This window comes from Apium graveolens, chromosome 9, assembly GCF_009905375.1.
Source record: "Apium graveolens cultivar Ventura chromosome 9, ASM990537v1, whole genome shotgun sequence".
Taxonomy (NCBI): domain Eukaryota; kingdom Viridiplantae; phylum Streptophyta; class Magnoliopsida; order Apiales; family Apiaceae; genus Apium; species Apium graveolens.
Window position 1 is genome coordinate 26104594 of NC_133655.1, and position 17944 is coordinate 26122537.

Here is a 17944-nt window from a genome sequence, read left to right on the forward strand (position 1 = left end):
ATATGAGTGTAATCCTTATGATTAAAAAGTAAAAATATTAAATATAACTAAATAATACTCTTAAAAGTGGACACCCCTATGCTAATATACATGTTTAGTATTGTATAAGAATAAGAATATATTTAATTAAAATATTAATTTATTCTGGTATAATATAAAAAACAAATTGTGTATAAATTTTTCAATGATTTAATCGGTAGATAAAATGGCATGGTTGATTAATTTTAATATGGTTGGTCAAATATATTTATTCGCGTATAAAAATAAAAACGTGTTGATATTACTTCTATACAAATACTCAGTGTAAAATGAACAATCATATAATTTTATAAGTTATCATCGTTCATTCACGATCATTCATAAAAGATTTATCGAAAGATTGATCAAGTATGTTGTATTTTTAATGTGTTTTGTGTTGAGTCATTTGAGGGCACTAATCAGGAGGTGGAAATGAGCTTTACAATGACATTATACTAAAAAGAGATTAGGAATGGAGTTGCGGAAGATCACACGAAGAATGGAGCACAAAAGAAGAAAATTCAGAAATTCAGCAGAAGAGCAGCGAAGAATGGAGTTGTTGAAGATCACACGAAGAATGAAGCACAAAAGAAGAAAATTCAGAAATTCAGTATCAGCATTTATCAGTTTAATAGCATTCTTCCTAGGTTCAGGATTGAGATATAAAGGATCAATATGAAGTTTGGGAACCTGAGTATCAGGAATCTCCTCAATCCTGACTCCACTGGACATTGTCCTTCTTTGAGAGGGAACAATGGCTTGAGCATCCTTCTTAGCCGCCTTTCTACTATTTTTCTTTCCACCCTTAGCTTTTCTCTTTCCTTTAGCTTGTAGCTGACTTAGAATTTCCTCTTGTTGTTCAAGCATCTCCTTCTGTGATATATCTGCAAATTCATCAGCTAGGTGAGTAAGTGCTCTTCTTTTTATACATTTCTTCCACTCTCTTGTCTTTGTGATATAGAGTGATGCTTGCTCCAGTTAAAGTTCTGAAAGTTTTATAGAATCTTTGTGGATCTTCAGGATTGTCAATTATCACCTCTCCTCTGTCAGGAATTGCGAATCCTGAATGGTGTTTTTCCAACAGGATTTGAGAGTGAGTAATTGTCTTTGTCTTCACAGTTTTAGATCCATCCTTGGAGACTTGAGTTGACTGTGTAGTTTGTGTTTGTGTTCGGATACTAGCTCTAGACTGAACTACCACATCATCAGAGGTCTTCTTTTCTTGTTTATCACCATCATTATCAGGATTGGCATCTCTCCTCAAAACTGATTCAGGTTGACATTTTGTCTTTAGTACTACTATCTCCCCTTTTTGGCATCTAAAATTTGTAGAAGAGAGAGAATAACATCCAACTTTGTATTTGTAGCATTCTGACTAGCTTCAAGAGCTGTCAGTTTTTCTGTCATCAGCTCCTTTTAGCTTTCATGCTGAACATCCTCTTGATTAGGCCATTATGTTTGTTTGTACCTTTAATAGTCATAGAAAGGTCAGCAAGCTCTTCTCTAAGATCGGTATTTTCTTGTTTGAGTGTTGAGATTGAAGAATGCAACCCTTTGACTAGTACTGTAGTTACCTTGATTGAATTCTTCATTTCAGGACTGGAGACCAAATGAACAACATGATCAACTAATAATTGTGCTGCTTCCGTAGAGATCTTTTCACTGGGTGACCTCCATGAATAATTCCATTCATGAGTTTTGTGAGCATCAAGAGCAGGTGCATGACCAGATGATGACCCAAAAGTAGACAGTTTGGATACTTTTATTGTAGCTTTTAGTGCAGCATCATGAGGATTGTCATCATTGTCATCAGAATCATCAAAATCACTACTAAAATCTTTATTAACATCAGGAATAGAGTCAGGAACTAGATCAACTTTGCCTTTGATCTATAAATCAGGATATGACTTAGAACGCCCAGTTGCCTGTGATGAACCTGAAAGAAAAGAACCAAGAACACCTAAATTTCTCTTTTCTTTTAAAGTGATCTCATCACTTCTCACACATATATTACTTTCATTAGTAATATTTAGCTCACTTTTGTCACTCTTATTTACCTCTCCTTTTGCCAGTTCAGGAGACTGTCTCTCAATAATTCTGTTTTTCTCTTGATCTTTTCTCACAAACTCACTAGAAAGGCTAAACTCAATAGGAAAAGAAAAAATAAGAGGGGGCAGATAGAGTGGTCTGTAGTCATATAAATAGAGGTATTCCTATTAACAGGTCTATTTATAATCATGCTAGCAGATAATAGGAGATTTAGAAAGAATTGTACTCTGAGTGTTAGATGAAGGGTTTTTAGCACATAAACGCAACGAAAAACGTATATTTAAATATTAAAAATCGAAACCCTCCGCAGGATCCATGCAAAAAACAATATTTAATTCGTAGTTCAGTATGCTTAACTTAAGAAGTTTTACGTTAATGGAAAGATGGAGGTCTTGAACGATCACCACGTAGCCCGTCGCTGGAACGATCTACGCCTTGAAGGTATCCACACGAATGATCTCCCGGAGGATGGGTGTGTACTATCACGTTCTTGATGCCGCCTTCTTTCTCTCTCTATCTCTCTTCAAGCTCCTAGGGTTTATGTTTTATCAAATAAAATGTGTAACCCTAATTCTATTAGAAAAGGATATTATATAGGCAAGAGCTAATGTGCCTCCAACCCTAAACTGAATTTTAGAGTTATTATTATTATTAAATTCAAAATTCTAATTATTGTATTATTAAGTCTCACTTAATCATCCAATAACTTAATTTCGGATTTAATATTAAATTCAAATTTCCTATTTATTTAATTAATTAAGTCACACTTAATTAATAACAAATAATTCGAATTACTTACATTTAATATAAATCCGCCTCCAATTATTCTTTGTGCGACCCTTTAGGTTATTATTACGTTGGCAACAATTTTAAATCTAATTTTAGATCATAAACAATGAGCGACATCTAGTAATACATCATTATTACCCAAGTAATAATAATTAAATCGGTGATCAATTAAACCTTTCGTGAAAAATGTACAATGTAATATAATCCCTTTAGCCTTATATTATAGATCAAACTCGAGGCATGCATTGTGTCATCCTCTTTTAATGTTCAATCCTTCTTCCCTTGATCAATGAGTAAACTATTAAACAAATCAGTATTTGAGCACGACCATGTATTTTATAGTCTTACTCAATCAAGAGGCCAATAATATCACTTCTTCAATAAAGGAGGGCTAAATCACATCTAGATCATTCATATTTCTCATACGATTCATAATGTACCCAATGTCTACTTTTATTATTACCCGGTCAAGGATAACTTTTAATAGTATCAAAGTATATTAATTCTCGTATAGAAATATAATGATTTCAGGTCAAAGGACCAATACATCATTATCACTGTGAGATTAACTTATGATAATATAAATATGTAGTATCTCACAATGGGTCAATCCAGCACCATGTATTTAATACATGTGCCTGTGTTTTGAATTTAGTATCACCATACCTATGATCACTAAGATATGATCATCAGTCAACAAACACACTAGTCTCAATGTATTTATTATCGTCCCTTAACAATAATACTTGATTAGGGATCTTTAGGAATTTCAATACTATTCTCATAATCTCATTTCTAAGTCACGTACTTAGAGATATAGATTTACATATCATATTCCAAGGACATTTATTAATCTAACATCTTATCGCAGGAAATAAAGATATAATAAATTACTAAAGAATAATCCATATAATCATAATTAATAATCTAAATGTTTCATAATATAAACATAATAGTGTGGTCACTAGGGCACAAACACTAACATTAGAGACCATTGGTATTGCAGTAAGTAGATTTACCAAGATAGCTCTAGTGCTATCCTTAGGAGTTACCGGTACATCTGTATTTGTAGAGTCAGGAACAACTTCATCAGGAACTGACCTTGTGTTAGGCATTGGCTGCTTGTCAGGAACTGACCTCGTGTTAGAATTTGATGCTAAATCTGCAACAATACTTTGAACTGTTGGTTCTTGTGGGACTTGAGGTGTAAAAGCTTCTTCAATAATTTCAACTGAAGGTTCTTGTGTGCTTCCCTCAAAGATAGGATCATTAATGAAATCCAGTTGAGCAATATGCTTATGATGAGTTTCCCTTTCCTGTACTGTAACCTAAATGTCAACATCCGCATAAACATGACTCCCTTGAGCAGTGTTAGGAATAGCGTGTTGATTATCAGTGCCTGCACCCACACTTTGGTGGGTGGTTCTTGTGTAGTATGAGCATTAACAGTTGCATCTTCACTTTGAGAAGATGGTTCTTGTGTACTGTACCCCTTATGAGCCCCCAAGAACACGAATGCGAGAAGTCCAAAGAGTTGATCTCATATTAATAAAGATCCATGTGGCTCAATCTCAACCTAAAGAGACGATCACGAATCCCAAAAATTCAAGGACCGATTCCTCAAATTTAAGGACTGAATCATCAAGTTAAAGGGTTGAATCATCAAAAGGTGAATTACCAACTTCCAGATAGAAGTTACACCTTTAGGTTTTAGTACACCTTAAAAATGATGATACGCTACCACTGTTCCTCTTCCTGAACCATGAGTGATTTAAAATATGGATTCACAAATTATGGCCAAAAAAATGGAATTTAACACCGACCTCATGAGGGATATGTGCCTGTATTCTAGGTTTGAAATTTACTTATGAACGAGTTCGTGATTACTTTGATATGACGATGACGATGAGTGATCTGGAAATAAGAATGTCGCTTCACGAAAAAAAGGTTCAAGCAAATAGCAGGAAGAAAAGGGATGTCCCAAGCCCCAACGGCCTTAAGGACAGAATGTTCAAATTATTGAAGGACGAATTAGGGCACATGAAGCTCAAATCTATAAATTGAAGCATGATTAAGAGATGCAACAACCAAGGAACATGTTGAATGCCTGATGATCATGTATGTCAACGGGTGCTTCCCAATTATCAATCTAGGTAATTCACTAAGAAGAAAAAGGGTGGAAATCTCTAGGGCTGACCCCAATGGTTCGATGTTTCTAGAAGTTCCTAATGATCCAAGACCTCCATTTGCGGGTGAGGTTGTGAATACTCATATCTCAAGGAATTTTAAGATTTCCACCATCAAGGCATATGACATAATCGGTATTCTAATAAATTATGTGATTATATTCTCCAATGCACTGATGTTGTAGTCAGTGAACAATCCTATCAAGTTCAGAGCGTTTCAAAAATGGTGAATGAGAAAATTTCAGCGTCACTTATGAATTTGGAATAAGGATTTAAAGAAACCCTTATTTATTAACTGATTCAGACGAGAGGCCTTGAAGGTCCCTAATTTAGATGAAAAGTTGGATATGATAGCCTTTCAACGATGTCGTTGGCCAAGCATGCCCCTAAAAGTATGTTATAGATCAGATACGAGGAAGCCATGAAAAAGCACCATTCTCTAAGGAGAAATAAATAACAAAAAGCGGAAGAAGGATCAGGATTATGATACCAAGGACAAATATTCGCGCACGAGCAATGAATCTAACTCCTCCCCAAAGAAGGCCACATATGGGAAATGATTCACAAAATACTTATGTTTAAACTCTTCAAAGAGCCAAATCCTAATAAGGATTAAAAAAGGATAAGGATATTTGATGGTCGAAGTCACTAGGAACTAAACCCGAGAAGAGAGATAAGTATAAGTATCTTAGATTCAAAATGACATGTGATATGACATCGACGATTGTTGCCAGTTAAAGGTTGAGATTGAAAACCTGATCTATAACATCTCGGTCCCATATCGAGGAGACATAGGACTTCTGATCAATTTATAAGGCAAAATACTACTACTATGTGTATCAACAAATCATGATCTTTTGGGGGTATGTGGCGGGCTTATTGTTTACTCAAGTTTCCTGCATTTGGGCTAGTAGGCTTCAACTTATTTCAGACTCGGAATCAGGACTTGAACTGATTTTCAAAAAATACTAAGGATTTGAACCGTATTCTCTCATTTGGTATCGGAGTCGACTCTCGAAACCTTGATATGTCAAGTTGCTGGAAGTGGGGACACGAAGGCTGGTGGTATTATCCCACAATAGAGAGAGATCCGCAGGTGGGGACACAAATCTAGCTCTATGGGTTGTCTATTCGGGTCTGACAAGGACGTTAGGAGTTTAAGTGGGAGAGTTTGTAACACCTCAGTCCTACATCGAAGAGACATGAAACTTCTGTTCAGTTTAAAAGGCAAACTACTACTACTATGTGCACCAACAAATCATTGTCTTTTGGAGGCCTGTGGTGGGTTTATTGTTTACTCAAGTTGGCTGCATTTGGGAAATTAGACTTCGACTTATTTCAGACTTGAAATCAGGATTTGACCCGATTTTTAAAAAATTATGGAAATTTGACTCGTGTTGTCACATGATCTGTAGAGGACGATTGAATATATTGATAAAAAAATGGTGAAGAAATAATGTAAGAAAGGATTATGAAGATAAAAGGAGAAAATAATATGATCAACGTAAAAACCCTTAGCCATGAGGGCCAATCATAAATATGATATTTGGAGGACCAACGATCGTCGAGAGTTCAACAAACTCAAGAAAGTTTTACAATAGGGAAGTTATGCATATTTTTGAAAAAGAAACACCAAACCATACCAAAACTGAAGCAATTCTGTCCTTCAAGGATTCTGCCTAAAAGGGGTGAAGTTCCCCATGATGACTAGTTGGTCATATCCTTAGTGATAGGCAACAATCATGTGGGAAGAATCTTGGTAGATAATGGAGCCTCGGTGTATATTTTGTATTAGGATGCTTATATCAAGATGATTTTAACTTTCACTATCTGATATAGCCATCTATGAATTTCGAATAGTTGATCCCTAGCCCGTGACGGTAGGGATAGAGCCCCAAGCGGCCAATCGGATGTAATCCTTGGAAGGACAAGTTTGCATGCCTTCAAGGCCATCTCCTCGACTTACCATCTCAAAATCAAGTTCCCAACAAGGAATGGATTTGGTGAAGAGAAGGGAGATCAGGAAATATTCAGGAGTAGTTATGTATCTTGCATGAGGGTTGACAAAGTCGGCAGGGGGGCAAGTTCTCCCAATAGAAGACATGGATATCCGAGAAAATGATGAGCATCAGTAAAATCTGGCAGGAAATCTGATTTCCATTCCTTAGGCCCCCGAGGAACCTAAAAAGGTAACTAGCGTTGGTGTCTCACTACAAGAATCCTTGAAGAGAAAGTTAATCACATTCGAAAGAAAATAATGATGTGTCTACATAGACACTGGCAGATATTCATGGTATACATCCATGGTTGAAAACTCATAAGCTCAACATCGATCCTAACTGAAAGATGATGAAATAGAAGAAGAGAATTTTTCCCCCTGAAAGGCAAGAAGCCATAAAACAGGAGGTTGATAAATTTATAAAAGCCGGATTCATTAAGAAAATTCAATTACAAAAATGGTTGGCTAACCTTATGATGACGAGTAAGGCTAATAAAAAGTGAATAATGTGTATTTATTTCATGGATCTAAATGGTGCATACACAAATGACTATTTTCCCTTAACAAAAGTTGATACTTTATAGATGAAATGGATGGATAGAAAATGATGAGCTTGATGGATGGTTTCATTGAATATAATATAATTGAGATGCACAAGGATAACATTTCCAATGAGCCACATGCCAATGATTAGTAAACAAGATTTTCCAAAACCTCGATGGATAAACTATGAAAGTCTTTATTAGAAATATACTAGTTTGGAGCCTTGATAAGACAGATCATGTTGAGCATCTACGAGGTACATTTAAAGTGTTGAGAAACCAAAAGATAATATTAAATCCTAGAAAGTGCACCTACGGCATAGGATCTGGATTTTTTTTGGAATTGATGGTCTCCAAACAAGGAATTTGAAACAACCCTGATAATATTAATCTGAGTAGAAGTTCACGAATTGCTTGCATCGAGCTCCTCATCCTCACATAATTTAAATGCTGATAGATATAGTCGGAGAGTGCTTGTAGAATTTAGGAATAAGTTGAGCTGCTTGTTTCACTTACATTTTTCCTAATTATATTTAGAATTAAATTTGTCTCTTGCACCTGAGAATCATGTTCGCCTCCCTCAAAATTATTTGGAATCATAAGATTAGAAATTGAAACACCATTTTTACACTTCAGAAAAGCTACAACAGATATTTTCATGGTTATTTTAGCATTCAGTTATACACCAGTTCCAGTACTTACATTGTGATGGCCTCAACCCCGGGGTCAGGAGTTGACGTCATCAACAACAACCATAAGATAAACAGTTCCATAATAAGATATAACTACGACCCCTTTACCATGATCTTTTCCAGGTTTAATTATGATTTAAGTTACAACTATTACAACCCAACTAATTGCAACCAATCCTGACATAACTAACCTAACGCAGCAACTCAACAGACCATCTTTGATCCGGCACAACTACCTCAGAGGAGCCTGACACAAAAGGAGCTGGAACTCTGCCCTGACTACCGCGCAAGAATCTCCAAGGCATCTGCAATACATATATAAAACATTCTGCAAGGGTGAGCAATCAATTGCTCAGCAGTACCACTATATGAATAACAAGTAAATCAGTTTATAATAAAGCAGTGATAGGAACTGAGATTATAGCTCATTTGCAAAACATGTAAAATATTCATAAACTGGATACTCAAAACTAGCATGCTCTGTAAAATAATAACGTCTGTAGTGTGCTGTATACAAACACCAGAGTTTAATTCTAGCATGCCATTTTCAATTCCAAATCCACTATATAACTTACTTGTTCCGTTATGAGAACCACAAAGCCAAATCAGATACGTAGTGGATATGTGAAGACAACTAATCAGGCTATCAACACCAGACGGCTCCCACTGCCATCCCATATACCTGTTCCGGAACTCAGAGACTAGCTAGGTCTCTGACCTGCTGGATTATCGGTTATATAGTGTGCGCTACCGAATTAGCCTCTTACGCTACCTCAATAGGCCCCCTGGCCCCAATGTATCCCATATCTGATCATTTTATCTAGTTTTCAAAACACTTGTACCTATCTCATTTTCAAAACCATTCATTTTACCAGCACACGTATAAAATCCAGTTCGCAAATCATTTCATTTGAGATAGGTACCTTTCGAAGTTACTTTTCCCCAAAATAGATTAAAAATAGTGATTTATAACTACAGGGGATACGTAACTTAAAACGTTTATGTTCCCTTACAAAAGTTAAACATTTAGCTATTCATACGTACTGAACCATAAAAGAATGGTCAGGGGTACTTGCCTTGCAGAGCTTACGACTATCTCTGATTGACCTTGGTCTGACTTGGACACTCGGCGTTATCGCCTTACTATCAGACTATCCTGGATCTGACTTCAACGCTCAGGTCCTTCGCTTGGAACCTCGCTGCGCTTGTCGACTAATCACTAGGTTATCTTTAGTCCAATGCCAACTCTCGGGTCTTTCAACTTCGGGTTTTTCATCTAGAACCTACAGAGCCGAAATACCCTACGTTAGGCGTCTAGGTATGCTTGACATATCCTCGATACCAATTCTACCCAACGATGTTCAAACCTGACTCGTAATTATGTATATTTTAATAACACACATAATAATTAGGGTTCACAATCTCGAAAATCGGTTCGGTGTTCATTTTCAGAAAATACGTATACTCTTCAATTTACGAAATTAGGGTTATTGGGTTTGACAAAATAATTCATCACATTTTACATTCAAGTTTAGTATAAAACACATATGTATTTATATAGCCACTTGACGTCCCGATAATCATCAGATACCCTCCTGTATTCCCGTAGGTCAATTTCCCGGAAATTGGGCAGCGTCTCCTTTGTTTATCGGACTACCCGTCGAAGCAATTCGACGTCACAACACAAGTTTGACAACAACAACAACTACAATACATCACCATTCCCAAAAATCCCAACCACCTGTACAATTCAATAATCACAGCCAATTCAATCGTCTTTTATTTTAGAAAATTTACTAGTTAACTATTTCGATCTAAAATAAAGATATAAAACTAATTTTATTTATTTTAAAAATTCTAGGACTCAGATAACGATCATCACGGTCTACCATCAGTTCGCCGAGGCTCATCGCCGACGGCGGTAAAATTCGTCGGTGCCCGAATATTTCGGGTTTCCATACGAACTTCACCGATTAATTGCTAATAATACCTGCACCAAATATTTATTCATTTCACGAAATCAGTCAATGAAATTCCTGTAGAAAATTATCATAAAAATTTATATAATAATTCCCCATTTACAATCTGCAAAAACTTACAGGGCCAAGAATAATATCTATACGCGCCGCACGCGCAAGAAACAGAAAGAAAGTACAGGGCAGCTAACCATAGACATATACGCAAACACGAGCCACGCGCCACAACAATCTCCTCGCCGGAAAAGAGAGGGAAGGCGACGGCGGCAATCAGAAATAAACGAACACGGACACACACAAGGACTGACACACACACAAGCACATATACACACTCAAGTATATATATAAGTATGCATATAACGACAGGATTAAGCAGGCAATCGAACCCACCACAAACAGCCGGAAAGGCGGAGATGTCGGCCGGAAAACAAGAATCCGGCGACGGAAAATTGCCACGAATAGGGAAGGAACGGGAAAATAGCAAATAAGAGAAAGGAAATAGGAGATTACAGGGAGGGATTGTAAGAATTTGCTGGGAGAAAAAGGAATAGAACAGGGGTGATAGTCGAGAGAGAGACAGAGAGTTCTCTTTGTTATAATTTTTTTATTAATCTTATCAGATGGCAGCCAATCCCAGCAGTACACAAGGCCTATAAATTTCTGTAAGCTTAACACGTGTCCTTATTCTTCCTGAAAGCCTTTTATTTAATCTGCGTTTCGATATCTACGAACCGAGATTCACGTAAAACGTTTCCCGAAAATCATGAAAATAGTCTTAAAATGTTATAAATATCCCGAAGTAATTGAATACATAATTTTCATAATTTTAAAACAATTCCTGAAATACAGTTTATATCCGCTTTTTAACAATTAAACGAATTAATATGCGGGTGAAATTAATCCCGAAAATTTCCAAAATAATTTTAAAATTCTCGGAATATTCCAAACTTAAATAAATATGAGTATTATAATTTTTGAAGAATTCGGGAATTAAATACAGATTTTACAAATAAATGAAATCAGAAAATCATACAGGGTTAAATAATTGATGGAATATTGATTTCTAAATTTTATAAAATCCCAAAAATAAATATTGAAATTTTAAAGTCATAAAAACAATTTTAGAGATAATCAACATATTTAAACAAATAAACTTGTATTAAATCCACTCTTAAAAGTGAAAACAATTCAATACAAGCCATAATTAATTACACGAACAACCTGGACACCATAATTCACACATATAGATAAAAGTAAAATAACACATAGCTGACAGAAGGTATACACATATATTATTCATTTATTAATTCCATAATTACACTTTAGTTAAATATAAAAGTATACGAGTCGTTACATCCTTCCCCCCTTAAAAAGATTTTGTCCTCAGAATCTGATTTAATCCTAACAAGTGAGGATATTTGTCAAGAAGTTCTGACTCTAACTTCCACGTAGTCTTTTCGACTCAAGGATTTATTCAAGGCATACTCATTATAGATATAAACTCCTTCCTACAAACTCCCTCTTAACGATCCAGGATTAGGATCGATCATTCCACGCAGAATAAATTTGGATAAGAGCCCATTGGCTCATAATCAATGTCTTGGTTCGAATCAGATACATATCACCTTAATATTGATATGCAGAACATATTATATACATATACTGGAACTGCAGTGACAACACCAACTCCTAGACACCTTTACCTATATTTCTTTATACCTCGAACGGTCCAACACATTTAGGACTCTACTCGTCCCTTCTATTTAACCAATTTCTTTCAAGGTGAAACTTTTACCTGTACCATGATCCTAATTCTATATATTCATATTCTTTCGATGTAAATCCGCTTTCTTTCTTTATCTATCCCGAGTTGTTTCAACTCTCTTCCGAATCAACACCACTACACTCTTGATGTACTGAATTAGCTTAGAACTTATCAATATCTCTATTCCCACTTTCTCTCAATAGAGTGAGGACCCACGCTTATGTCCATACAAGGCTTCACAAGGTAGCATTCCCTTACTAACATGGTAACTATTAGCATAGAAAACTCAATCCATGGTAGGTGATTACCTCAATTTCCTTTTTAAACCCAACATATATACTCTCCACATATCTTATATTGTTTGAATCATCTTCCCACTTTGACCCTCTGTCTAAGGATGATAGGTAGTACTGATTTTTAATTTAATTTCCAACATCCGATCGCTTCTTACTCATTTCCATCAGTTAAGGCTGGGAAATAATCTTATATACTACTTCTCATCACATTCAGATACGTAACTTCAATTCCCACAGTTTCCAATTGCTTTACTGATTCCTTAGCAATCTTAACCACATTTAATCATTTTTCTCTGCACGAGGCATAAACTACTATACTGGCTTTGCTTAGATGGTTGTTAGTGAAATACTCAAAATCTTTTGTTATTTTCAACCAAAATTCATACTTTAAAACTTATCGTATAATTGCTTCCCTTCTGATCTTCGTAGGGAAATCCTTAATTTTTAGGCGTTCAACACAGACTTTCTTAGTCCTTAGATAGCTGAGGATGTTATCAATAAAGACAATTTGCTTATCCAAGTACTCCTTATACACCATGTTCCTTGATTACTTATAGATAACTGATGCACTTATTACTCCACATAATATCACCAGAGTTGCAATGCTCATAACTCATCCTAATCGCAATCTTTGACATATCCTCAGGCTGTATCTTAAGTCAATCCCGTAGAAATCACACACTCCTTGAATTAGATCGCATAAGTAATCAATTCTTTAAAGAGGTTACTTATTCTTATTCTTCACTTTGTTAAACTCCCGATAATGAGTACACAATCTCGTAATTTCATTCCTCTTTCCAGCAACATCACTAATGCACCCCAGAGAATTATATCGGGTCTGCTCACTTTCCTTTCTAATAACTTTTACCGTTATCAAACTAATTATTTCGTTCCACTGGCCTCCAAAGACTCCAGGGCATTAATTTATTACCCAAAATTCCCCCAGCTTAAGTATTCTCTTCTTCGTATCTTTAGAGATGGTGGATCTACATTATATCCTTAGCTTATTACTTCGTTTCTCGTATGATTGGAAGAATTCCTTATATTGCTTCTGCATCCAGAAACTTACCTTACTATTGGCTTCTATACATTTTATACTTCGCTTCTCCTAAAACCACTCCTTGTCATAATACAGGACAACCAACTCAATCCTAAAATCACATCAAACCCCTCTAGCTCGGAAGGTGTCAGATCAACTGCAACTACGTCCAATTTCTAAGCGCTTGATTTCTTGGTTCTTTTGAAAGTTCTATCTCTAGCTGAGCTGGATGTTGGCCCTTGGGATGTAGTATCTTGTATACCCATTCTACAACTCCTTGCAATATGCCCACTATTTCCATAATTGTGATACATAACTCCTGGATTTTCTGTATTACATTCCGATACATAATGACCCTTATGTCCACGCTTGAAACATCGCACATTCTTTTTACATGCACCAATGCGCCTCCTGACACAAGACTTGCAGTCCACTGTTCACTTGACTGACTGAGCTGGAGTGGAAATAACTGAAGTAGCACTAGACCTAGCCCGAGAGAAACTTTGTCTCCGAAATCTCTACTCCTGCTTCGGCCAAACTGATTCTGAAATTCCTGAATTAATTCTTATTGATCTTCCTTGCCCATAGCACCACCAGACTTCTTTTTCTTATCATTCTCTTCCTTAATAGCCAACTTTCGGTCACCTTCTATTACTAGGTGGGCCTAAACCATAGAGGAGTATGTCTTGAATTGTAATGCCACAACTCCTCTGCGAATTTCAGGCTTTAATCCTTGTTGAAACCTCCTTACTTTCAAAATCTCCGTACTTACATACTCAGTAACTAATATGGCCAATTCTGTAAATTTGGCCTCATATTCCAACACACTTCTGTCACCTTGCTTCAGTCCTAGAAACTCGACTTCCAATTGATTTCTTAAACCATCGGGAAAATACTTTTCCCAGAATAATTCTGTAAATCTTGTCCAAGAAACAGGGCCTTCTCTTTCTAACGCACGAGTGGATTCCCACCAATAATTTGCTTCATTCTTAAGAAAATAGCTCGCATAATCTGTCTTAAGCTCATCACTTACATGCGTGAGGCTAAATGCCTTTTCCATTTCCTTAAGCCAATTTCTGGAAATAACAGGATCCACCTCACCCTTGAACTCTGGGGGCTTAGCAGACTGAAAGGATTTAAAACTAGTAGGTTGGTTTAGCTCTTCTTGTTGATGTTGTTGCTGCTGAATCTGTTGGATTAACTGCAACTGTTGTCACTACTGCTGGCGCAACAAATCTGAAATTTCATTTATAGTTGGGCCCTCTGTAAAACTACTACTATTTTCTTTAGACCGGTAAGCTTTCTTGGGTGGCATTTTCCTGAGATATATAAATGAGTTTATTCAAAACATAACAAAATGTTCGACAGAAGGTATCACCGTTTAAACGGTGCACCTGTATCAGGAAAATGTTGTCCAATCACAGTACCCATATCCAAAATATCGGGGTCCATTTACAAAGAAATCTAGATTAACAGCGCTAGCAATCATAGCAACAATGACAGTAACAGAATCAACAACAGTTCAGGAAATCTAAAATACAAAAAAACTAAACACCGTAGCACGGTTCCTTAATATAACAGCAACTGACCAACTTCCCATCACTGGTCAGGTACAACAGCTAAATTTATCCTACATACCACAAAAGTCGGCTGAATATATTAGCCACACACTATGTAGGACAAGCCGATAAATCTAGTCAAGCTTAAGGAACACTGATTCTACTAAACATCATCGTTCATGTTTCAACCAACCCTTCTTCTAAGGATGATTTCTTATCACCCGCAAGTAATCCATCAACCATTAATTTACTTTTCCTGAGGCTATAATTCCATCATTATGTCCCGAACTCTTGCGATTACTATTATTCTTAAATGATATCCTGATATAGGACTCTCGTTCTTCCCGACCATCATTCTGATTTGTTCTCAATAGCTAGGACCATCTTATCGCAGAAATTTATTATCACAGAATATCAAATGAAATTTCCAACTCAAGTGAATCGAATAAGAAGGAACAATGAAGAAAATGTAGGTGTGACTGAGAGCAACCATACAAGTGCATAAGATGGCCAGTCTTAGTACCGCATAGCTCACAACACATACATCGGTGGCATCCCACCAGACCCTTTTGTCATACAGACAAATGGTCAACTCATATGCATTATTTGCCCCAATCGACCAATAAAGTCTCCGAGAAAAGAAATAATGTTTAAATAGAGATTTACAAATAAGAAGGGAGAAAATCTGATTTATAATTAAACCAGCAGAACCCTAAGTGGTTTACTCCGAGTTCTTAATTTTCTCACAGGAAAAATAAGCAACTTATGGGATAGGAAACAATTACTCTGGAAAGAAAATACATTTTAAGAAAGAAATAGAAGGGTTCAAAGATACCAACTCCCGTTCTGATCCACATTCACTATAAACTTGGTCGTCATAGCAGGCTCTGACTATTATCATGCTGTCCGAACTCACCAAGGTCACACCATCGGGCCAATAACATTCCTTGACATTGAAAAGGCGATATTTTGAAATAACGTTGGCGTCTTCTCAACTAACACAACAAGGGCCCGCTCAACGCTGAATCCTCGCAATCAGACTCGTTTTCTCGAGGGAAAAACTAGAAATCTCTATCGAACATTACTAATAATACATATACGAAGGAAACGTACTCTAGGTTAGGGCAGTTCCATTCAATCCTCAATAAACGTCAGGGTTACACCTTAGAAACCCTTGACTGAACTCATAGACTTGCTCCTCTGATTGAGTTGTTGGCTTACATATATATATATCAACCTTTCTGCACACTTTTGACTCTACTCTTAACCTAAATCAGGGACTCAAACCTGTAGCTCTAATACCAACTGTGATGGCCTCAACCCCGAGATTAGGAGTTGACGTCATCAACAACAACCATAAGATAAACAGTTCAATAATAAGATATAACTACGGCCCCTTTACCAAGATCTTTGCCAGGTTTTAGTATGATTTAAGTTACAACTATTACAACCCAACTAATTGCAACCAATCCTGACATAACTAACCTAATACAGCAACTCAACAAACCATCTTTGATCCGGCACAACTACCTCAGAGGAGCCTGACACAAAAGGAGCTGGAACTCTGCCCTGACTACCGCACAAGAATCTTCAAGGCATCTGCAATACATATATAAAACATTCTGTAAGGGTGAACAATCAATTGCTCAGCAGTACCACTATATGAATAACAAGTAAATCAGTTTATAATAAAACAGTGATAGGAACAAAGATCATAGCTCGTTTGCAAAACATGTAAAACATTCATAAACTGGATACTCAAAACTAGCATGCTCTGTAAAACAATAACGTCCGTAGTGTTCTGTGTACAAATACCAGAGTTTAATTCTAGCATGCCATTTTCATTTCCAAATCCACTATATAACTTACTTGTTCCGTTATGAGAATCACAAAGCCAAATCAGATACGTAGTGGATATGTGAAGACAGCTGATCAGGCTATCAACACCAAACGGCTCCCACTGCCATCCCATATACCTGTTCCGGAACTCAGAGACTAGCTAGGTCTCTGACATGCTGGACTAATTGGTTATATAGTTCGCGCAACCGAATTAGCCTCTTACGCTACCTCAATAGGCCCCCTGGCCCCAATGTATCCCATATCTAATCGTTTTATCTAGTTTTCAAAACACTTGTACCTATCTCATTTTCAAAACCATTCATTTTACCAACACATATAAAATCCAGTTCGCAAATAATTTCATTTGAGATGGGTACCTTTCGAAGTTACTTTTCCCCAAAAGAGATTGAAAACAATGATTTATAACTACAGGGGATACGTAACTTAAAACGTTTTGTTCCATTACGAAAGTGAAATATTTAGCTATTCATACGTACTGAACCATAAAAGAATGGTCAGGGGTACTTGCCTTGCAGAGCTTATAACTATCTCTCATTGACCTTGGACTGACTTGGACACTCGGCATTATCGCCTTACTATCAGACTATCCTGGATCTGACTTCAATGATCAGGTCCTTTACTTGGAACCTCGATGCGCTTGTCGACTGATCACTAGGTTATCTTTAGTCCAATGCCAACTCTCGATTCGGTGTTCGTTTTCATAAAATATGTATACTCGTCATTTTACGAAATTAGGGTTATTGGTTTTGACAAAATATTTCATCACATCTTACAATCAAGTTTCGTATAAAACACATATGTATTTATATAGCCACTTGACGTCCCGATAATCATCAGATATGCTCCTGTATTCCCGTAGGTCAATTTCCCGGAAATCGGGCAGCGTCTCCTTTCTTTATCGGACTACCCGTCGAAGCAATTCGACATCACAACAAAAGTTTCACAACAACAACAACTAAAATACATCACCATTCCCAAAATTCCCAACCACATGTATAATTCAATAATCACAACCAATTCAATCGTCTTTTATTTTACAATATTTACTAGTTAACTATTTCGATCTAAAATAAAGATATAAAACTAATTTTATTTATTTTAAAAATTCTAGGACTCAGATAACGATCATCACGGTCCACCGTCGGCTCGCCGAGGCTCATCGCCGACGGCGGTA